Source organism: Dermacentor andersoni, chromosome 6, assembly GCF_023375885.2.
Source record: "Dermacentor andersoni chromosome 6, qqDerAnde1_hic_scaffold, whole genome shotgun sequence".
Taxonomy (NCBI): Eukaryota; Metazoa; Arthropoda; class Arachnida; order Ixodida; family Ixodidae; genus Dermacentor; species Dermacentor andersoni.
The window spans coordinates 58,623,985-58,647,675 of record NC_092819.1 but is presented as its reverse complement, the minus strand read 5'-3'; the positions used below and the strand labels follow the sequence as shown (position 1 = coordinate 58,647,675).

Sequence of the window (23,691 nt, the reverse complement as noted above, 5' to 3'; positions counted from 1 at the left end):
TAGATATTGAAGTTGTCTGCGCCGCTTTAGTTATTCGTTTAGTCGTAAAAAAATGGCTTTATTTGATTCTAAAGCAACAAAAGACTTGGCCTGGTGCGCTTCGAGAACTTTTCCTGCTAGGAAGTTAAGCAAGGGACGTATGGAGGTTGCTAACGTCAGTAATAGGCACCCTCATTCCTACAAACGAATCGCAAATGGAGTTTAGCAAGAACGCCATATCAGCATAAACTGATTTAGTGTCGCTATTTAGGTCATTTGAATGATGGGTTGTATCACCGCAAGTTAGTAACAACTAATTAACTATCGGGACTCGCCGTAGTCGCTCGGTGCCTTCGGCGTTGCGCTGCTGAGCTCGAAGGTCGCGGGTTCGATCCAGACCTCGGCGGTCGTACTACGACGGGGAAGGAATCCAAAAGACGCTCGTGTATACGTTGAATTGGGTACGTGTTAGGTTAATACGGAACCCCTCCGATACGGCGTCCCTCAAAGCCGACAGTGCAGTTTCGGGCCGTTAAACTCCACAATTTCTAAAGAATTTGCGTGCGAGCCGGCATTTTCTGGGCCAATGCTGCACCGCTCATTGCTGTAGCTTGCTTTCCTCCTCACACCCTGTCTTTGTTAATCCCCCAAAGCCTTTCCCCAGCGTGGAGTAGCAGGCTAGATGCGCTTCACTTAGGCCAACCTCTCCATATTTCTGCCATTAAATATACTCTCTCTGCTCTCCTGCGATGTCACTGCAGCTGTCTTGAATGGAACCGCTCGTGACAGGGGCGACGCTATGTCCACATACTGCCCCGTCTTCGATTACGTCGCTGTCTTCCGGTGAAACGCCGCTACGCGGCGCGGCACCTCACCTGCTAAGTCAGTGCTTCCTGGTATACACGAAGTAGGTTTCTTAGCGCGTAGCTACAGTTAACGTATATTTAAAGCAACGTATCGGTGCGAGGGAACGCTCGCGTACAGAAAACACACTGCGCGCTGTCGCTTGTGCGCTCACTATGGCATAGTTGCGACGTATCTTGACACCGCCGCAAAGCCTGCCTATATTATGCACTGAGGCTCAAGCAGAGTTGGTTAGTAGTCTCAGTTCACCACTTGTGGAGAGTTGAGAACAAGTTCTAGACTGCACTGAAAACGTTTACCTCGTGGCCCCATCCCACCGGACATTCCGGACAAAGGAGAAAAATTTGGCCTCCTCTGATCCCAATTCAGTAAGTTGAAAGCAGTAGCAGGTGGCCGTCCGCTGCCCATGGTATATGTATACGCTTTCTTTTTTGTTGTAAGTTCTCGTTACCGGTGCTCATTGCTGTCTTTCTAAGCCATTTACTAAAGCCGTTTATTAAAGATGTAACGAACTTAGTCGATGTCCAGTACTCGTCCCGTCTATTTCGTTTTTTTTCTGTGGGTGTGCTCAAGTTCGCGCTGCAAATTTAGCGAAACAAACAGTAAGGCCCTTATGAACACTATGAAGATAAGGCAAGCTGTCATGATTTCCACAGCTGCACTTCCGAGTAAACAGCATGCTTATATCATCCCCCATTTATTTATTCTGCTTACCGATTCGTATAATATGTATCGGAAAGCCGAAGATTAATGGCAACGTAGAAAAAAAAAAAAACAATGAAAGAAGACTGTCGATAGAGCGAAACAGCGCACATGTAACATGTCCTATTCATGACAGCTTCCCCTATACCAATCATTAACGAAAGCGAGAAGAGGGAATGCGTACGCAGCTACTTAATTCTTTTCAGGGTTGATTAGTTAGCTGCCATGCTAGCGGTCGTTCGAACGTGTTATACTTTGTTAGTGAACTGTCATCCACTCGGCGTCGTGGGCAGGTAAACTAGCAGGGAGTCGATTAGAGCTTCGCCCTCATTGCCTCAGTACAACGTGAGAGACAGAACAGAAAATTACTAAAAAGAAAGAAGGAGAAGTGAAAAAAAGGACAGGCCTATATTGTAAGGAACGTCAGGAACAAGCGTAACCCGGGGTTTTAGATATGCTTACTGTTCCTTCTCAATGAACTAACGAGTGAGTCATTGAAGTGTCAGCTCGTATTCATACAATTAAAATGCGAAAAATTTTTTTTTTCAAGTAAGCATTAAAAAAAAAAAAAAAGAGAACTCGCCATCCCGGCCCTGCGAAAGTGGACGTCTAGCGAAGCTGTCGAAAACCGCCACTACAACTGCTGAGGGGATGTGCTATGCTTTATGGCTTTAGAGTAAAAGTAGTACTGCTATTTTAGAGTAATGGTAGAAATGGAAGTAATGGTAACTTTGACAGCACGCCGCCGCCCATAGCGGTGCTGCAACAACGTTGAAATCAGTTGCTAGGCTGGTTATTTGGTGCACGAAAGGCTAAGGACGTCACGCCCCACGTCGCCAGCTGGCGTCACCGCGGCAGCTTGCCCAACAGTAATCTTTACCGGGAAACGTGCGCGGGTGGCGCGCTACGTGTTTCGCATTGCTCTGACGAGCACATTATCATCAATTATGTGGCTCGGATTCCTCTTCTGTGCTTCTTCTTTGTCGAAACTTATGCTGTTCTGTAAGCTGTATGTGTGATCCCTGTATGTACTGTTCGCTTCACTTTGCTGAGTGCTTGTAGCCCCTGCCTTACGGGACTATGAGCCCTTGCATTTTTTGCTTGCTTACGGGGGTATGAGCGCTTAGTGCTTACGGGGGTATGAGCCATTGATGATGATAGTTTTCTGTCGACCGACGCGAAAGAATCCCGGGATCCTAGCCCCATACAGCTCCCCTGTAAAACAAAGACTTATGTCTTAACAATGGCAAACAAAGGTACTGAAGATGAAAGTGGGCTTGTTGGTAGGCTATGTTCTGATTTGTTGTAGCATTAGCACTGCGGCACGGATATAGAAGGTACATGAGGCATACGCACAGCGCTGTGTATTGTCTCGTGTGCCTTCTACATCAGTGTTTTCGTGCCCGCGCTACAGCAAATTATAAGAGGTATGGAAAAATACATTTTATAGGCATTTTTTTTTTGTGAATCTGGCAGACACGAGAATTTCCTCCGGACATACACCTGTATGGAAGGGCAGAATTCTTGTCGCGGACAATTAGACGACAAGCCTTTCACAGAGAAGAGATTCTGGTACTTCCGGCTGCGATGCACAAAGCCACCAAAACGCTGTAGCCCATTTGACCATTTGTGATTGAATGGACGACGAACACTTGCGCACCTTGAAGTAAAACCAGGAACGCGAAAGCTGACAGCCTCCAACCTCGCACTCTCAGCCCTGCACTATATATGTATATATACGGGTATGTTTGTGTGTGTGTGTGCGTGTGTGCGTGTGTGCGTGTGTGTGCGTGTGCGTGTGTGCGTGTGTGTGCGTGTGCGTGTGCGTGTGTGTGTGTGTGTGTGTGTGTGTGTGTGTGTGTGTGTGTGCGTGTGTGTGTGTGTGTGTGTGTGTGTGTAGTTATAGTGCAACCTATCACTACGAAGTTTCTAGCGTACAATACTGCGGCAAAAATTGGAGACACTGGCCTGTTGAGAGTCTCCCCGTCCTTTGCTGCTAAAAGAATAAAAAAGACAGAGGGAGACCAAAACTGAAAAGCAAGAGCGGGGGTGATGGCGGCATGGACGGGGAAGTTATGAAAGCGTGGGCTGGGAACGGCCGCGCTGCTGGATTCGGTGGCCTTTTTAAAGGTAGGAATAAGCGGACGGGCAGAACAGGTACGGCTCCAGTGACGAAAACAAGAGCGATCAGATGGCAGCAGCACACGTGCCGTCGGCCCCGAAAGGAAGGAAGGGGGGGGGGGGGGGACGGGCATCGCCGTCGCGCGTCGCCGTCCGTTGCATTCAACGCCCCCGCGCACCCACGCACGCACGCACGAACAACACCACGCGTCACAGCGCTCGTCTCCGGCGCTTCGCATCCAGAGGAGAGCACTCTCCTTCGACCTGAAAAGATAGTGTCATCCCAACCTCCCCTCCTACCTTCCCCATTGCCCTCTCGAACCCGCTTCTTCCTCTTCACCCACCCGCCGAGCTTCCTCATTATGTGAAGCCCCTCTTCCCCACTTGCGCCCCCCCCCCCCCAAGCCCCTTTTACCATCGCCGTCGTTGTCGCGTCGGCTGTCGTTCACCATCCCCTCATCCTCGCAAACCCCTCCTCGCCCCCCCTTTTTTTTTCTCTCTTCAGGCCTGCGTGTAGTACGCGTGTGTGCGCGTCCCGCTAGTCGTCGACTAGCGGCATCCAAGCAGCGTCGGCGGTGGCAGCGGATCAGCCTACCCACACGCGCGCGCGCTGGCTCCGGGGCTCCTCAAGTTTCGGAGCGACCGCGTCGCATGGCGAGCCGGCGCGGTGCGGCTCAAATTTCGGCCCGTTTCTCGTACTCCGTCGTCGTCGTCGGCGTCCTTTCTGTTCTATTTTCCCCCTCCCTCCTCTCCCCAGCGCCCTTTATCTCACTCACTCTCTTTCTCTCTCCATCCCTCTTGGCGACGTCGTCTCTGCATTTCCTTTTCTTCGTGGTATTTTGTCCTACGGGCGCGATGCTTTAGGGTGAAACAGTACCGAGCTTCTCAGTTTCTGTCCGCTTTTATTTTATTTTTCACCTTGGAGCTTCATTCCGCCCCCCCCCCCACTTCTTTGTCTTTTCCCGACAAGTTTTCGTCTTCATATGGGTTCAATTTCAGTCGACCCGCAGTCAAGCTACAGTTCACGTAAAGAAAAAGTAAAAAAAAAAACACCTTCGCATCGTCATCCCCTCCTCTACCCCCTCCTTCTCCCTCTTCAAAGAGAGGAAACTTAGTTTCGCATGTTTAACCCCCGTGAGCCCCGTGTGCATGTTCTTGTGCCCTGGAGAAATGAGGTGTGACGCAACTACGAAGCACGTTCTCAAAGAGGCACGTGTTTGTACTTAGTTCTGCATGACCCAGTCTTTGGCGTTCTTGTGTCTGAAGAAGCTGCCTCCCCTCACCTTCCCCAATAAAGAAAGAAGGAAAAAAAGGAGTCTTTAACACATGCACAGCTGCAGCGTTTACTACGTAGAATCAGTAACCGACGCTCTGGTATGCGAAGTGACACATTAATTATGATTTATCGTATGTATGTACGACCGATTCTAGAATTTGGTTGTGTTTTGTTCTCCGGAAGTGCAAAATATAAATTAAGGCCCCTTGTTCTGTTAGAAAGAGAAGCTCTTCGATTATGTTTAGGTCTTCCTAAATTCGTCGCTAATAATGTATTATACCAGGAAGCGCGCCTACCTACTCTTCACACACGATTCCGCATGCTTACGGTTCAAACCTACTTAAGAGCCTATGATTCTTCGCTACGACGTGGACAATATGCATTTATTAGTGAACCAGGTCCATTTTTTGAGACCACGTGGTCACGGTTCCATACCCCGCAAGTTGTATTTGTGCAAGCGCAATTAGCACCTTTAAATGTTCGCCTTAGAGAAATAATTCCGCTCCATAGGTCTCCGGGGTCACTGAAAATTGAATTCGCAGACATTTTTCCACACAATGCGAAATTTCTGCCCTCAACATATTTGAATGACCGTTTACAAGATTATTTGGCCCGTTTCAAAATAAACGTAATTGCGACCGATGCTTCTTCGTGTGAAGAGAAGGCAGGTGTGGGTATCTACTCACCATCCCTCAATTGGTCTTTTTCACTTCGCCTACCAGATTACACATCAGTTTTTCATGCCGAACTTCTGGCAATAGTTCTTGCCTTGCGGAAATTACCCATTCATATTACTAGAGTTATTATCGTCACAGATTCTCTATCCGTATGCAGCGCACTTACTGCGTCTACAAAGTCGCCAACCGGAAACACGTTTTATTCATTAGCTCCACCTCACTTAAGTTTAGTGCATATAGTATGGGTCCCTGGCCACCGAGACATTCATATTAATGAAAAAGCCGATTCCTTAGCAAGAGCTTCTTTAGTAGGTCCTGTGCTATTTGTGCTGCCGGCAACTGCGCACATTACTGCAGCCAGATATCGGAAATTTTCTTTGAGCGAGGACAAAAAAGCTCTGTCATTAGCAAAATCTTCAGATTTCTTACACTTAAATTATTCTTGGAACCGGCAATGGTGTCCTAACCGGAAATTTGAAGTTTCATTAACTAGGCTGCGTTGCCGTATTCCAACACTTAATTTTTACTTGCACAGATGTGGTCTGGCGGTATCCCCTCTATGCTACCTCTGTAATGAACCAGAAACTATAGATCATTTTTTATTATCATGCCGGCGGTTTTCAAATCATCGAAAACTATGTCTAGAAATTCCACTTCAAAATTTAGGATTACCTTTAAGCAGCACTGTTATACTCTCCCTTGGAGCAACAGTTTTGGGATATAGCCACAGGAACGTTTGCCTAGCCATTTATAATTTCCTATGTGGCACAAAAAGAATGCCTTGTTAATAGTTTTTAGTTTGAAGAATTGATTTATTTCTACTGCAGTTTAGAAAATTCAAAAAGTAAAAGCACAAATTCACAGTTCAAATCTTACTATTACTATTCATAATTTAACTTACTCAAGTTTAAGTATATCCTTTTTTTTTTTTTTTTTTAACATTCCTATCAACGCCAGGCTTACCATAGTATTGATCAATACTTCATCTCATGTATTCATAGTTCATTTTATATCTTGGATTATTTGTTTTCCTTTCTTTTTTCGAGCTATTTATTTATTAACCAATTTATTTTATTTTATGTATTGAGTCATATTACCACCCGATTCGTGGCCTATCCCCCTCAGTGGGTTTGTGCCATTACCTGAGGCTTCATCATCATCATCACCAACTGCAATGCTGCGTCACTAAGGTTCCGACGATGATCCACCCAGTGACAGGGCTCCGTAATTCTATCGTTGGGCGGGGATATCTATTACGCGTTGCATCTTTCGTACTGACTGAAGAAGCCTTCCTTACTCGTCTCTTATGCCTTAATATCATAAACAATCTTTTAATAAAGGTAATAATTAAATTATGGGGTTTTACGTGCCAAAACCACTTTCTGATTATGAGGCACGCCGTAGTGGAGGACTCCGGAAATTTTGACCACCTGGGGTTCTTTAACGTGCACCTAAATCTAAGAACACGGGTGTTTTCGCATTTCGCCCGCATCGAAATGCGGCCGCCGTGGCCGGGATTCGATCCCGCGACCTCGTGCTCAGCAGCCTAACACCATAGCCACTGAGCAACCACGGCGGGTGCAAAGGTGATAATAAAGTGATAAGCATAATAATAATAAACAGGTGTGCCAGAACTGCTGCTCATTTGTGGAGAGTTAACGAAAGCAATTAGCGTAGCATTGAGCGCAGTGCACCCTATGTTGAGATCTCTTCCTGAATTTTATTTATTTAATTGTTATCGCTAATCATTTGCACATCCTTAATTTTAATTTATCACGCTGCATATTCGTTCTCTTTTGTTGGCCAGTGCGTTTACGAGCACTGTCCTCTCTTTTACGCTATCGGAGATGAAGTGCTGTCCTCGTATTGCCCGGGAGTCAATGTATGATGTCACCCTCACGATTACACGGCCAAGGCTGGCATCAAGATTATGCTGCTGAGGGAAGAGCTTAATTCTGCATTCTCGTTGTGAGCTGCGTCAAGGCGTTCGATCACATGGAACACCATGGTTATGGGAGGTGGTGCGGGAGGGGGGGGGAGGGGCGGACAGGGCAGGAGCTAATATTGGAGGTTGGTCGTACTCTTTTTCAGCCGCTCATGCAGACAGCCCGACATGAAAGTTAACACAGCAGTTCGACCTCCTCAGCTTGTATTTATTCCACTAATTAGTAAGAGTTAGCGACTGTACAACGTAACGTTGTGTGCGGCCGTGCATCCAAACGAAAACAACGCACCACGCTGCTCCGCCATTCCTCCTCTTTATTTCGTCATTAATTACGTATACCCGCCGCCAACTTTCTCCCGCCTGCGAACGGACTACACACGGGCACGTTCAGCAGTATGTGTCTTCCTTCTCCTCCTTCAAACAACCTTCTCCTCCACCCCTGCTCTAGCCTCGGTGTCGAACTTCCTACAGCGCAACCTCTACGACGGCCGGCTTCAGCGCTTCAAACAAAAACAACCGCCAAGCCACAGCACGTCAATGTCTGAGACAGTGGCGTCATCTAGACTCACTCGAAAGAAGCAAAGTAACTGACGCACAGCCTTCGAGACCCTGCAGCACCGCCAATCTCGGAGGTTACTGCCGCCGTTTTTGTGCGCCACACCTCGTGGGAACGGGGAACCTTGTTCTTTCACTACGGCGATTCTCACGCTACTGGAGCGGCAGTCGGCCTTCAAGACAAATCGGAGGCGGTGAGAAAACATCCGGCCTCGATTGCCAGAACAAGCAGAACACCACCACCCACTATCGCCAACACAAATCAACGCGACGTGTAGAAGACAGTGGGACCACTACATGTAGGTCAGATGCACACTTCAAAGCGGGCGAGTGGTTTGATGGTCTTAATTTTCAGTAGAAAACTATAAAGGAAAGGAGAAACATTTCACCTTAACACGCAGCCATTGGTGGTACTACATGCAATAAGTTTCAAACGTTATCTTTGAGGCATGCGGGTGGGTGGATGTCTGTTTTTCCCTTTATTCAACACTGCGAACTTATACGAAATCTGTCGTCCACGTATCAAGAATGAGTGAATGGACGCACTCTAGGATCAATGCGCCGAAGTGGGGGCGATGGCCTGCACCGACAGCACACTACTTTTCGACGCTGAACGTTACGTGTGGTCCACAGGGTAAGCGAGTGACTAGCGATAACACGTCTTTGCCAAAGCTATATATTACAAAGTACAAAACATTTACGTTCCCAGCCTTGTGGGCAGCAAGAACAACTGTAACGCAACTGAGCACACCCGCGAGTGATTAGGCAGAAAATAAACAGATTGGCACCGCACCGAGGTCTGAGTCAGAAGCATGACAAGTCGCTGCTTCAAAGTGCCAAATAAAGAACGAAAAGCAAATAACACCGACCCTGATTAAGTTCAGGACTTGAATGTTTGAACCGCTTGGAATACATTTCTAGCTCCGCTTCTAGAACAAACACCGCGTATACGCTGCTTGCGCCGTTTGGACAAGGCGTGATGAGCCCCGAAAGCACTTACATGTCCTCTGAAGCTGTGGCCAAAGCTTTGTGTTACCCACCCAGTCATCGTCCACGATATATCCGCCAAAGCAGGTTTGCCGAGCTACACCGCCATCATGCATATTCGTTGACTCCGTGTTGGAGGCAGCGAGGCGGATGAGGCAAGCAATGGACGCGACGCCACGTGACCAAACATGGCGGCACCCACGGGATTGCCATGAAAAACGTCTATACCTTACTGGTGAGCTTCATTGTTCGTTTCCTCCTCTGTGAGTCAACATTTTTCATGTGCGAACACTTCAACAGTCTCGCAGCCCATTTACTTTCTTTCATATCTGAGCAGCCGCGCTGCTGGTGCCGTTTAGCGCTGCTGAGCTCAACAAGAGCACACAGTGCTGTCACTCCAATTAATAACCGTATTCTACTTGGCTGCTGGCGACAATAACAATAGGGTAGTAGAAACGTAAGAATTAACACCTAGTGCCTTTGTTTAGGTTTGTTTAACAGCAACGCTCATGCCACACAAAAACGTTGTAAAGCACTGGTTAAAAAAATTGTTTGGTTAAACAAAGCGTCACATGATGTTACTAGCGTCGTTATTGCGATCAACGTTGTTACAGCATTCTGTAAATGTAGTACTTATGGAAAAGTTAAAACTCTCTAATAAAAGATCACCACCCAAGCACTCCGTACAGATGGTTAAACAGCGAATGTGAAATGTGCGGTCTCGGTGTTTATCACTGGGTTAATTCCAACGGTTCATTAAACGACGGCTTTGAGGGCTGCCACATCCTCGGTACGCAGTTGCTGCTTGCGTTCGGCTGCACGAGCCTGTTCTTGTGCCCGGGCTGCAGCATCGGCACGGCGTAGACGAGGTCCTTCCCGGTTCTGCTCGCGGTGTCGCTGATCGAAAGCTGCATGCTCCTAAGGAGTACGTATGACGCGTGGCCTACCCATTTCGGAGCCGGAGAGAAACTGCTGCGCGCGCGCTTGGTTGCGACGGAGAGCAATGACGCCACTACTGGCGCAAGCTAATCCAACACGACCTAGATAGCACAAGGCCTTTTCACTCCGATCCATGACGTCACGTTACCTGGCCCGACTGCCATAAAATTTAATGGGGATGCCCCCGAGTAGGCAACAGTGGTTTTGACGTCAACGCTTTCATCACACCAGCTTTGTGAATGGAAATTTCGGGCCAGATAGCGTGACGTCGTGGAACGGAGTAAAAAGGCCTTGTGCTATCTAGCTGGTGTTGACTAACGGCGCGCTTCTCTTTCTTTCTCTCTTCTTCTCGCGCATGCGCATGTGGTTGCGCCTGAGAAGTTTTCGGCTTACAGGAGACCGACAGACGGACGGACGAATCGGCTAGCCATATACAGCTTTGCTATAAAAAGAATCCTCGCGTTCCGTACGACTACTGACGGTTGCCTCTAACTGAAATGCAGCCGTCAACAATCGTACATTTTTGTCTTGTGTTCTACTTCAACTATGACGCCGCGCTCCGCTTGTCATATCACTATATCACTAACGGGTGCTGCAATCACCATTGTGAGGCTTAGGAGCACATAGTGTAGGCAAATATTCTATAGTAGCAACGGCTGATCATCGGCGTCACAATGTCGTAATTCGTCCTTCGTTCATTTATAACGACCTGACTGTTTCCATGATGACATTATGCATATTCAGGTGCACATGAGGGCTCTAGATACGTAAGTTTCCTTCTGGATGACAAAGTGTCATTGGTAAAAGCTTATTTCATTATATATATATATATATAAAAAGAAGAAAGAAGAGAATGACAAAGTGCGCGAAGTAAGCTTTACCCAACAAGAACCCTTACTGTGGTGAAGCAAGCTTTCAAGAGCGCTTAACACTGAGCTACGCACGCACGCAGGGCTAACGCATGATACGCAGTGCGCGCGCGCGCGCGTGTGTTTGTGAAAAATAGTAGCTGCCACATATATGCGGAATTCACATCCTTACAAAGAGACCATCATTCGTTGTAATTGAGAATGTTCGCAATCAACCAGAACGGAATTCCAGCTCATATTCGTCGTCTAAAGAGTTCTCTCAATCTACTTTGATAGCGCGTTCTCTTGCGCGACGTGCAAAAACGAAACAAATTGTCAACGGAGGATGCCATATCTTGGGCAATCAGTAGGACAAACATAATGGACACAAAACAGAAACAATTCAGCGATACGCCGTCAACAGACACTCTTGTACCTTCTAACATTTGCTCCCGAAAGAATAGAGCGGCAAGCGCGTGCTAGAAATTGGTCAGAGGTGAGCGAGAACAATGATTGGTGAGGCCAAAAGAAAACAATTATTCAGACGCATCGTCTACAGGGTACTATCAAAGTATATTCAAAAGTCGGGTTGCTAATCAGAGCGTAGAAACCTAAATTTTCCGAACAGCTACCTATCACGAATGAGATACTACAATGTTTACTAGCTTTATTCCTCAGTATATTCGAACCCTCTGAACTATGAGAGCGAATTAAAAGACTGACACACGTTCCCCTCCATGCAGGCCAATCGGGCCAGGAAGGTCAGGAAGGAAGGCTGCGGTGAAGGTCTATCTTGTGACGGTCATAGAAATCGGGGGAGCAATTGAATCCGAGCGGTCCATACGTTTTGTTGAGGCCTGGATAACAGCTACGACATCGTAACAAAGCAGAGCCTTCGAACATTCGAGTGCGGTCGGTGCAGTCACCGCCACCCATGCTTCGCCGCAATGATTCTAGTATGCGCCCGTTCAATTATTATTGATACGTTGGCGATAGAGTGGGCATAAGTTTGCTCGTACAGTGTTACATTGACGTCACGCTTTTCGATACTTTCTTATATCGATGCACACCTTTGAGACACGTAAATGGTCGGTAAATTTAGCACAACTGCTTTCACCAGCGCATCTCACTTCAATCTTCGTCTTTACAAAAAACTTGTCTTCTTTAACTTTTGAAATTTCGTTCGCGTTTTGCGCTGCGCTCGTGTTTTGGGTGCCGAATCAGGGTTCGTTGCCTTCAGTACTCTCAGTCTTGTAAGTCTACCCTCAGTCGAAACCGGCTATTTGCGCTCCATGATGCCCTTCTCTTTACCCGTGGCACGAAGACTTGTAACGTTCCCACTCAGCTAGCGCCTGCCGCTGATTCAGTGGAGGTCACAGAACCTTCAACTTGGCATCGCTATCCGCTCTGTTTTTAGGATCGCGTGCCGCGGTGGCTCTTAGCAGGGACAATGGCGACCATAAATGATGTCGAGGCCACCAGAGTAATGGTGGAAGAGAATTAAAGTGTGTATGCGCGTGTGTGTGTGCGTGCGTGCGTGTGTGCATGTGTGCGTGCAGGCTTGTGTGATCGGGGTGGGAGGGGGGTTGTGGGCTGAGTAGGAGGCGAGGGCTGCTGCGCCTCCCACTACCCCGACGTTAGTAGCTGCGGACTCCGTGATAAGGCAGCGCGGTGATGTTTGCGCAGCACTGCACGAACCACCGCGAACCGCCGTGCCGACGACCGACCGCGCTTCCAGACGTCTACTTATTTGCTAGAGCCTCGCTACACGGAGTAGTTATACACGTATGCTCCTTGAAAGCGTGCGGTGCGCTGGGCCGGTGTACGTGCTATGCGCTCGCCACCTCGCGCTGGAGGTGGCGCGACCCAGCATAAATTACGGCGGCGCACTTTCGGCATAGTGACGCGCCGGTGCTGCGGCCACGATAAGGACCGGGAGCATGGGCTTCCTGGCGTCGGCAGCGCCAGGGAGCCTATGCGTGCAAGCGCTTGAAAGGTAGGCTCCCTGATAGTGTGCATGCTACATTCCTCCACCTTCACACTACGTGCGCGTGTTTTGAAATCCACGCCGGCAATGGAATTGCCCCTATTTCGGAATCCCCAGTCGCAAACGGTTGCGTTATGTAACAGGCCCGCATATAATAAACGTGCAAAATACCCTTCACGACTTCACTTAACTGGCTTAACTGACTTCACTTCACTTAACTGTTAAGTCATGGCATGACTTAACAGGCGAGAAGAACCGAATAGAGTAAAAACACCATGAGAGGATAAAAAGGAATAAAAAGCAGAACATAGCAACACCACTGGCGGTAAAGGTTGGAGATTTGGCGCTGGTGAGAAGAGGACTGTCAAACTCGGGCTCTGTTCAGATATGTGCCGCAGGGATGGGCATGTGCCACGGTGACGCAACGGCTATGGAAGTGTTGAAATTAATTTAAGATATCCCTTGTGAAATATCTCTGCGTATTCTTGGTTGTAGTGACGGTAAAAAAATCAGACCGTAGCACAAATTGGAGCAAAAAAAGAAAAATGAACTCTTCATTGGGCGACATTGTGGCTAGAAAGACTAGTTAACTCAGACGCTATGCTAGTGGCGAGAAAAGCCGGCTATTGTAGAAAATCTGATCTGCTGGTCGACTGCGTCGACTATTTATACACGACTCGTCGAAGATGCCAGAGTAGTCGCTTCGCTGGTGCTTGCGCGCCTTCCGAGAATGAACATACAACATCATTCGCGTTGTGTATGCAGTCTGATTAAACAAGGCTCGGCGACAACGTTGGACAACAGAGAGAATCGGGTAGAGCAATCGAGAATGTCATGATACATGGGCGGGCGCGAGGGGAACCGGGCTATAACGTACAACTTATCCTAGCCGGTGACCGGAATAAGATACCCAACGACGCTTGTCAATATTCATCTCAGCAACGTTCATCCCTTGACAAGCTTTCTGAATCAACACTTCTAGTAATAGAGAAGGCTAACAGCGACAGGTTGTGCTAGTGCTAGTGCGGCTACCTCACTAGCTCAATAACACGCTTCGCGTAATTTAGTTTCCAACATTACGTTAGACCTACGTGTCCTCTTATTTCTTCCTTTAACTGTGCCTTTCCAACAGCTTAACTGATGGCCATGATCTTGGGTGACGGGTCTCAAACGAAGTAAAGACTTATGTCTACCTTCACAATGCATGTACAGAAAACTTCCTACCTAATTGAATAAAAAAATAATAAGTAAAGCGAATAAAAGGGGATAAGGATGTAGAAAAGCACCCCACAGAGACCAAAACACCATCGTTCATAATTTTAAACGGTCGTACTAAATGCATCAAAATATTACTTAACGTGTTCTCAGACGGCGTGATTCACTCGCTATCTTCGCACCTTCGTGTGTTATCAGAGCAGTAACCTACGTGGCGTCTATCGCCATAAACATCCCGATGCATAACACAGCCCTGTACAAAGGGAGCATTTTGTCTGTCCTGCCGTAATAGCTCCCCCCCCCCCCCCTACCCTCTCATCCACTCGAATGATAGAAAATAAAAAAATAAGCTAAAATCTTTGCGCGATATTCGACCTCCCTGTCACGTGCCAAATAGTCGTATATAACGGAGATGTTTCAAACTTGCTTCTTCTGCTGCTTGCGGAAAACAGAAAATAGGGCTCGCTTTGTTCGCATAGAGATGTTGTCGGAGCCGTCGGGGCCTGATTCATGGTGGCGCCAGCTCCCCACATGTGCGGGGGGCGTCTGCGCGCTTTTGGCGACGAATAGTTGCTATACACTCTGTCGAGCTTACGCTGTTTCGTCTACGCGAGGGCCGAAAAAGCCTCTGATTTACGAGTAAGCAAATCATCATCTTAGAACATGCACAACCTTGGCGCTCGCGTGCTGGTCTTTGTTCCTTCAGAGGCCCTATTTACTCATGGCCTAAAAACCTCATCGCCTCAGCCAACTTGCCCGTCACCTCGCCTTCCCGCTCCCCCTCCCTTTCTTTTCTTCTTTTCTTCTGTTCGTACTCGTCGAGGAGTCAGTGCGACGGTGTATAAACGTTTCACATCGACCCTTGCGATCATAATAGCGTGCAGTACGGAAATTAAGCGGGAGAGGGAAATTCGCTTTTTATTTCTTTCTCTATTATTTTCTCTGTCTTCAGGCGCGACTCCCTACAAGCGTTTTTACATTAGTTCTTGTTACCACACAGCTCAACCGTGAAATTAAGCAGGGAAGGGAAGCGATACTCTTTCTTTTCTTTTTTTTCATTCAGCGTTGTCGATGCCACCCGCGCGCGCCGCCCGAGTTTCGCTCGCAGTTGTACACAAACTCCGCGCGACCTACACCGCGCTTGCGTAGTGCGTACTGCAAACGAGGCTGCAGTGCGCCGTCGCGTGGTTCTCATCCGCGAACGAAAAAAGGTCCGCTGTGTTCAGCTCACCCTCCTCTCCTAGGCGCCGAAAACAGCCGCGGAAGAATGGGGAAGAACCAGCACGCTGTTTCTGAGCGTACGTAACGCAGGCATGACACACGGGCCCCGCTTTGTTTCGTCAGCGAGCCTGCTAGGGGTCGCCGCGTAAACAGTCGCAACTCACGGCAAGACCACAACCCCCTCCACCCCAACTTTCGTCGTCCTCTTTAGCATCGGGTGCGGTGGACTCCTTTTGTTTCTGGGGCGCTTGGCGCACGCGATCGTACAAGTATATCGACGTCGTGTTCGCGGCTAGCGCGCATTTTTTCCCAAGCCCGCCCAGCAGATGTCGGGCTTAGCGCGACCGTGCCTCGTGGCTTTTCCAAACATCGCTGCCGCCTCTGCTCACTTCCGCCTCCTGGAGCCACGTAGTCTAATCAACCGTATAGGGGGCGCCACCGTCAGCCTCCGGGTTCGACTACAGGCCCGCGAGTGTTTCGGTGTGCGGGCCCGTCCATCTTCCGCAGACCGCAGTGCATAGCAGTATGCTAGACGCTCATACCGTGGTTAAAGAAAAATAAAGAAAACAAATTGAAATTGTTTGTCGCTGGAAGCTCTCACGTCCACTTATTTTGCTAACGGCGTGCGTTTGGAGAAAAGGATGCATATATAAGCAAAGAGAGAGAAAGCTGAGAGAAAGCTGAGAGAAAGCCGCAAAGCTGATTCAGTTTATGATTGATTAAGTTAAAGTATAGGGTTTTGCGCGCCCAAAACCACGGTTTCATTATGAGGCACGCCGTAGTCGGGGACCCCAGAAATTTGGACCACTTGCGGTTCTTTAATGTGCGCCTAAATCTAAACGCTCGGGTGTTTTCGCATTTCGCCCGCATCGAAATGCCCCCACCGTGGCCGGGATTCGATCCCGCGACCTCCTGATTAGCATCCATAGCCATTAAGCAACCACGGCGGGTGATCGATTGACTGAAAACCGCCAAGCCGCCAAAGTAGCAATGATGGCTTTCGTATTATGTTGATCAGCTCCATGGCGTCCTTTAACGCAGAACGAACAAGAATATTTACTCTGCGCATAAAACTATGACCGAAAGCACCAGTGGTAGCGCATCGGGCAAGTACATGATTGCTCTGTAAGCAGGAACTAATATTCCAACTAGCCTGGCAAAAACTTCTTCCATAAACAAGTCCGCGGCTTTTGGAACGTGCGGTGGCCGAGCGCATCGATGTACTTCAGGTTATCGGAGAAATTCCTTTCATTGCGACTGCAATGAAAGGAAAAACGAACGCCTCTACAGCGAAATGACTTCATTGTATAGCGGAGGAATATTGATGTCCCGGTTCTACTGTGAGCTGTGCGGTGCGCGACCTCTACAACGAACTGACCTGTGCAACGAATGATTTCGAAGGCGCAGAGCACTTCGTTGTAAAGGCGTTCGACAGTACAAGCTCGAGGTGCATTCACGCTGTCGTCGTCACCGCCGCCATTGTTTTGGTGTCTCCAGGCGCCGGTCACGCGCGGAGGGCTTATAAACGGTATCCAGCGACGAGGATAGCATTTGGCGGCCAATACGATGAAACGAAATCATCGCATCGTCAACGCTCCGGTCAGCCGGCTCGACGGCGGAGTCGGGACAGCGTTCTATACATTCCACTGCGGGCATGATGCGTTGTGCGGCTGCATGCGATAAGCACATCAGCGTTCCCGCTGAGTCGCTGTGGGTACTTATGAACATGCTCTGAGCGGAATGGCGACTAGACGTTGAGCTAACGTTATCTAAAATTTCACTGGGCGTTGACTAAGGCCGACTATTTCCAGTCGGCCTCATTCCGTACACCATCGAGGCGCCTGGAACGCCACCTGGCGCCATCACGCCAACGTTACGAGATGCCTGGAAGCTGTCGGGGCGCTGTTCCTTCTGCCTAGCAGCGGTTGCCTTGCGTTCTTCCTCGCACCAGCATGTCCCACGCGGGTGCAGTTAGAACACCGTACGAGGGGTTCACGCGCAACACTAAGCATTGCTATCGCTGTCAACGTTTCGCTCTTCGTGCGAAACAGCCAAGTTTTTTGTACTCAAGGTCTTCTTAGCTGACTTCAGACGGGTTTGACGTATCTGAGAACTGTCTGTCTTGTAACCGCTTTAAGAGAGAAATGTCGCTGTTTCGCTCGAAAGGCGATGAATTGATTGCGATAGCAAATTATTCTAGATCTGCACGTAGCAAGGATATCAGTTTCATCGGCTGTATAAACTTGTAAAAGCTCACTTACTAACTAAATTAACGAGAATGTTGTCACGCGCGCACAGGCAAACATGAACACGTCTCACTCGATGACTGCGGACATTTGCTGTCAAAACGCTGGCGTGAGGAAGAGCGGCAGTAGCAGCGAGCAAATTGACCTTCGTTCTGCGTCTTACTACAAGGCGAACTAAGCGGCGAGAACACAGCGCACACGAAGCTATCAGCCGTCGAGGCGCCTAGACTTTGTAGCCATCGCAGATCGCTTTCAAGACAAGGCCCGCGCGGCCACGCTCAGCCGCGCATTCGTAGCCGCTGCCGAAATAGAACGCTCCCCCCTCCCCTCCCGGTTCCTTGCGTGCGATGGAAGACAGTGCGCTTCCTCTTCGCCTTCCTCCCTTGCGCGCCAGATAGAGCCACCAACCTCGGCTCACTTTCGCACGCTTTTACTCGCACCCACAGCATACAGCGCGCGGCCACGACGTTATCGCACTTGGACTTTATGCGGAACACTACGGCGACGGCGACGACGGAAATGTGTATAGTGTTCATATAATTGATATCGCAATAAAACGGTCGGTTAGGTGACTTGTACGTGTATGCACATGAAAATGTGTATCAAATGATACCTCTCTAGGGCCAAGAAGGCGTAGTAATAGTCAACCTCTAAGTGTACGGTATAATAAAAAAATTGTATAATTTGCCGTAAACGAGGTGGAATGTGGGTGGCTGTGTCGCTGTCGCGTTCAGCCGTGTTATGTCTCTAGCCACCATAGCCGTGTTGCCACAAAGTGTCATTGAACTTAACTGCTGCACCCTCCACCAGATGGCGCAAAGTTAGCAAGTTCGGGATGGAGGGGGGCTGTGTCGGAGAAGCAGGCAGAGTGTAGAGCCGCCTGCCACGCAAGTGCGTCGCTCGAGCCATGGGCGTGTCTGTGGAGAAGCCACAGAGCATAAACTGACTCCGTATAGGAAAGACTGGTCTAGAAAAGTGGCAGCCACACTGAAAACACCACACATTGCTACCTCCCATTTTTGTACGCCAAACATAATCAAAATATGATGCGAAAACAAGCATTTACACATAGCACGTACGTATGGACAACATGTACAGTTAATTCCGTGATTTTTTTTTTTTCAGAAAGATCCGGTGGCTATTTATGAAATTTTGATGTAAACTTACGGTGCGTACCAGCGTGCGATTCGAGGCACCTGAACTAGATGGCACCAGCATACCGAAGGAGACTCGGGATCGCGTTGACTGCGCAGAGCCGCCGTGGTTGCTTAGTGGCTATGGTGTTGGGCACAAGGTCGCGAGATCGAATCCCGGCCATGGCAGCCGCATTTCGGTGGGGGCGTAATGCACAAACCCTGGTGTACTTAGATTTAGGTGCACGTTAAAGAGCCCTAGGTGATCAAAATTTCGCAAGTGCCCCCGCTGCGGCATGCCTCATAATCAGGAAGTGGTTTTGCCACGTAAAACCCCAGAATCTTTTCTTATAGCGCGTTTCGTCTGATTCGCATATTGTCGCCTGCGCCTGCGCGCTTGCCCAGCGACGCAACATGGCGGCGCACTCGTGGTTACCGATTTCAATGCATGGGTGCTGTGAGGAGCTTTGTCTCTAGAGTTCGCCATATCAACTCTACGGAGGAAGCCGTAAACACTCGAGGCTAATAGGTCCTCTACCTCGACGTGGCGTGAAAGAACAATTCGATCACCGAGGCAAAGGGAGCATTACAGAGCACCAAACGCTGAAGAAAGGAAAGGGCCAACCAAGTGTCGACGCTAAAGAAGACAAGATGTACGTAATTGCGCGCGAAATACGATACGAATAAGATACGAAATGATTGAGCGATATACTTGAACAAGAATCAGAATAACAGAATAGGGAAACGTAATCAACATTCAGTCATCGAATCATTTGAACCATCGTGTGCGTTGACCTTGTTTCCTTTAGCGTCGACATTTGGTTCAGCATTATTTTTGTCTTCTTCTTTTGGAATTTATCCTTACACACGTTGCCGCTGACGTGCGCTCTCTTTAGCAAAAGTATGTGGACCAGGCCGATTTTATTATCCTGTGCACGCAACTTACAGTTGAGGACTGCCGTTCAAGCTTGTCATTGCGAACTTTTCAGTGCACTGGTCAATTTTAGTTTGTGCGTCTGTATTACCAATAAACTCACTCGTTTTCGGCGAGCTTGAAGTCCGTATACTTGTGCTAAGGGGTGTTCGTGGTCTTGCTCGTCAATCACCGTTTCATCTGCACGTTGGTGAACTTGCGCTAACAAGGTGCAGGAATTTCGGGAATTGGTGAATCCCCTGTGTTTGCTATACTGGGCAGAATATATCTAGCATGCATTCTGTGAATGACGGCTGTTGTCTCCGGATTTCTGCGCATGCCGTTAGGTCCTTATGCGCTTTTTTTGCACGGTCGGACATATAACACGCAACTAAATAAATTAAATAAATTTTGGAATTTTCGTGCCAAAACAAGGATCTGATTATGCGGGGCATCTTAGTACGCGGGGAACACCGGATTAATTTCCACCACCTGGGCTTCTTCAACGTACACCCAACGAGGAGTACACACGGCGTTTTTTTGCATTTCGCCCCCATCGAAATGCGGCCACCGCGGCCGGGATTCAATCCCGCGGCCTCGTGCTTTACAGCAAAGCACACAAGAGGCTTGAGACAACTGCTTCACAAACCGGTGGGAACGTCAAGTACAACCACTGGGTGGGCAGCTGGGCTATAGTTGTGGTGTCTGGCAAATAGCGGCACCATGTTTCTAGTGGTCAACTGAAAGTTAAATACATTTTGCATATGTAACCTACGAATAATTAAAGTATTATCACGTAATTATGTGCAGAAGAAATTTGTTTCTTCATATTCTTTTTTCTTTTTGACATACTTCATTTCTCTCTTTCTTTTTATTTGGTCGCTTCATTCGTAGCGCAACGGGCGTTATCGCTTCGGTAGTCATGCTGTTCTGCCGTTGCTGTTGTTCTCTGCGCACGTGCACGTCTCTGCCGTCTGCTGCGCGCTGCAAGATTTTGTTTCTCTGTCGGCCAGTGTTCCAGCAAAGTGAGGAAAACAGACGAAAGGCCAGAAGGCGTTCTGCGCGGCTCTATGCTGGGCCAACAAATGAAGGGACAGCAGGGCCACCTTTTTTGCGCTTCCAAGGAACCGATAGGCAGACACGCTTTTCTACAGTCAGTCTGTATGTAGCGAATAGCCGCTGACCTTATGGAAACGGCTATGTATACGACGACGGGAAGGGTCTTCCCTACCTACGTTTGTCTGGTGTGTAAATGCACTGAGGCTACCGGCTGACAGCAGCTCCCGAGTCTGGTGAATGCTAGCTAACCCGCTGACGGAAATCGCGCTTCGGTATATCTCGGCGACTGCTGTTCGTTATCTTGAAGAATAAATAAAGAAAAATAAAACTGATAGTTTCTCTTTGCTGAAGATGTTTGAATGTTTGCTACACGGACGAAGGGGTCAGGTTAGAGAACACCGTGTGCTTGCCGGTTGTTCTTGGTTAGGTATGGCAAGCCACCTGCAGTTTCGCGAGGAGCGGATGTCAATTGAAGGAGCGCTGCGTAGGCGCAAAAAAGCACTGCAAACGCGGTTTCTTCTGCGTCGTCTGCTACGCCGCCGGGCGCATTTTACGTTGCGAAACGATTTTTGTGTGCCTCTATGTGTGTGTGTGTGTGCCGCTAGAAAACAGCCTGCTTGTCTGTTCTTCTTTATCATATATTCATCTGGGATGTGCAATGTTTGCGGTTGTTAACTGAGAAGTAAGCCGCCGAGCAGGTTTTGCTGAGAGCGAACGAATTTACCTTCGTTACAAGTCGCGCCGCCACGCATTCCGCAATGTGCTTACGTCGACGCTTAGTGGGCCACGCACTCCGGTGATTTGCCGCAAAGTTTTGTTTCCCATGTGCTACACAAATTCTTCTAGAGTAGGAAATGCTCATAGATAGTTGAACAGTGCCTTAGAATTTTCGTAAGCTAGTCTTCCTGTAATAGGCATTCGGCAGAACAAGGCAGACGAGGAGCAAATAAAAGGTTCAGGAAACTAATACCTCAGTGCCTTATTACAGCGATGCTGTCAATGTCTACGATCACGGGATTTCTTCGTGGCGTGACGTCGACAGAAAACTATCATCATCAATGGCTCATGCCCCTCCGAATGCAATGGCTTGTACTCGCGTAAGGCAAGAGGCTACAAGCACTCAGCAAAGTGAATCGAACAGTGCATCCGTTCTTTGGAATCCCGCACAACACATAAAGAACAGCATAGGTTTCAAGAAAGAACAAGCTCAAGACAAGCATTCGAACCACATAATTGATGATAAGACGCTGGTGCACCTACATGCAACGCCAAGCACGTCGCGCTCCCCGCATAGGATTCTGGGTAAAGATTACTGTTGCGCAAGCCACCGCGGCGACGGCAGCTTGACTGTAGCATACGAAGCAGGGAGTGACGTAACCACACTTTCGTATGTAAAACAATAACCCGCCTAGCACGTTATTTGTGTTGTGACATTGCTACGGGAAGGCCACGTATGATGAGGACACCTGAAGAGCAGCGTGCATATGAGGCACGGCGACTTTCTCTTCTGACATGTTCCACTCTTCATAGGTGCACGAAGGAGCGGAGCAAGCCAAGTCGCAGGCCGTCGAAACGCCTTAGGCTAATAATTAGGTAAACTGCATGTTAATTTCGCAGGGTGAATGATTTCAACACACGTCGCAATGGGTAACGCCCGCTCTGGTTGCCCTTTACAGCTTCTCTGTGCAACTACCTTTCCAGCGTGGATTGGAGAACATTTTTTGTACACTTGAATAAGAAACTCATGGATTAGGATAAATTAGCTGCCAGAAATTGATCCGTATTTTCTGGCAGCTGTTGAAGAAGCAGCCTTACCAACGCTGTTATTTCAATATATAGTAGCAGTTGAAATAAGAATTTGGCTTGTTAAATTGTTGGAACATGTTTTTAGCATTAACTCCACAATAAAAATAAGAGACTTAACTTACATGAATTGAAAGCACTGTTTTGCAAAAACAGTACTGAATCTTTTTCCAGCAATTCTGTTGCGCGTAAGCATATAGCTTGTTACCTCTATTTATTTCTTAATTTTTTTGTTTTTGCAGGCCACAAACCCAGAACGGACAACTCCACCTACCCTGAATCTCTGTGTCGTGCGTCTGGGTGTGCTCAATGTGCTGTCTTCAGCCTTTCAACCGGTCTTGCTCACTGATAACCTTTTTGTATAACTAATCACAAATACCTGTTCCGACAAACGATTTGCTTTTGTAAGCTTGTCACATGCAAAGCAAAAGAAAATTACTTTTGCTATTCACAAATTGTAAGAAGCTATGATACGTAACTGATGCACCTATATACTGTGCATGTTGTACTGTAGGTACGAGATACTCTGCTCTCTAATATTGTTTTGTGCATTTTGTCTCTTGCTGTGCAAATTTGCTAATAAAGACGCCAAATAAAAGCCAGTTTCACAAAAGCCACTTTCAGCAATCCGTTTATCCAGCGCGTAAATCAGTGTGAACGCTTGCTTTATTATGGAGACTAATGTATAAGCTACGAACCAAAGATTTCCAGAGAAGTGCGTGGACATGGCGGCGCCGACATTTTACTGGGCTATAGGCTTACCATTTTTTTCACAAGAGCCAATTTCAGCAATCCGGTCATTCAGCGGGTAAGTAAGTGTAAAAACTTGCATTAACATGGAGACTGATGTATAAGCCACGAACCAAAGATTTTCAGAGAAGTGACTGGACATGGCTGCAGGGACATTTCACTGGGCCAAAGGCTTACCTATTTTTCACATAAGCCAATTTCCGCAGTCCGTCTATTCACCGCGTAAATCAGTGTAAACACTTGCATTAGCATGGAGACTGATGTTTATGGCCTGAATCAGAGCTTTTCCGAAAAGGGGGCAGACATGGCTGCCCGTATATTTTACTGGGCTTTAGGCTTACCATTTCTTTTTGACAAAATCCAATTTCAGCAGTCCGTCGATCTATTCAGTGCGTAAATCAGTGGAAACACTTGCATTAGCATGGAGGCTGATGTATAAGTACCGAACCAAAGATTTCCAGAGAAGTGCGT

The 23,691-nt window shown here is 48.1% G+C and overlaps 1 long non-coding RNA gene across 1 annotated transcript in view; it reads left to right on the top strand.

Annotated features, from left to right (window-relative positions):
• LOC140218744 (uncharacterized) overlaps positions 1-23,078 on the top strand; it is a 72,257-nt gene extending 49,179 nt beyond the window's left edge. The window contains exon 3 of the long non-coding RNA XR_011894918.1: positions 22,713-23,078. This is a non-coding gene — a long non-coding RNA (uncharacterized lncRNA). The remainder of the gene's footprint in view (positions 1-22,712) is intronic.
• The last annotated feature ends 613 nt before the right edge of the window (positions 23,079-23,691 follow it).